Below are 884 nucleotides of genomic sequence, written 5' to 3'. Positions count from 1 at the left end.
CCCCCGGCATTAGGTCCTCATTGCTTGCTTTTTTTTTTTTTTAACAACTATTTTTGTTAATTTTAAAGAAGCTGGTACAGACAATGTCCTTTTAAAACCCATATCCCAGGCCAAAATGTACAAATAAAATTAAAAAGAGCAGTGTTCTGTTGAATACACTTCTACATGAACAGCTTTATTACTGGCTAATGAAATTTAGAACTTTTCTGGAAGATTTTTATCTGACAAGATTTTCATCTTCATCTTAAAACGCTTCGTCTCTTCAGTGAAGTTGTCTTTGGGGTCAGTCGTGGCTCTCACTGTTTGTCACCATGACTCAAGCTGGACACACCTCTTCTTTTGCTCCAGACTCTCAGAGTTTCAAAGTCGCATCAAAAGTTAGGACGTGGTCATTTTTCCAGAGTTCAGTTCTCTGAAAAACTTCCGTCTCTCACTGGAAGTCATGGTCCACGAGTAAGGCTCGAGCTTCAGGGCCTTTGGGGAAGTCATTGTGAACACTTGCAGTGGTCGGTCTCACTTACCCCATAGCCTGCGAACGCACACTCCTGGACAAGCCGACTGTCTGTGCTTAATTTTTAAGAAGAGGAGGAGATGGTGAAGGGGGCGGAGGCATGATCACCAAAGGTCAGCTCAACACAAGCAGTGCTAATGTACAGTGAGCACTGGGATCCGAAATACCAGATGTTTGCAAGAGAGGCGCCGGTTTTCAATTCCATTTCGAACACAACATTACAAAAGAACTATTTGTTAAAATAAAAAAGGATTAGAGAAAGAGAAAAAATTAAAGAATATCTAAACTGTTGAATGACACCACCACCATCATTTATTCCTGATAAACGTCAATCACATCTTCTTCCTCCACTCTCAGTTCTTTTTTTTTTTTT

At 40.4% G+C, this 884-nt stretch overlaps 1 protein-coding gene across 1 annotated transcript in view; it reads left to right on the top strand.

Annotated features, from left to right (window-relative positions):
• Window positions 1-884, top strand: part of CNOT10 (CCR4-NOT transcription complex subunit 10) — a 78,173-nt gene that overhangs the window by 48,036 nt on the left and 29,253 nt on the right. The gene's annotated exons all lie outside the window — the stretch shown is intronic.

The sequence above is a fragment of the Echinops telfairi genome, unplaced genomic scaffold (genome assembly GCF_000313985.2).
Source record: "Echinops telfairi isolate 266 unplaced genomic scaffold, ASM31398v2 ScPeMD7_7420;HRSCAF=8458, whole genome shotgun sequence".
NCBI lineage: Eukaryota > Metazoa > Chordata > Mammalia > Afrosoricida > Tenrecidae > Echinops > Echinops telfairi.
This window is presented reverse-complemented; position numbering and strand designations above follow the sequence as displayed.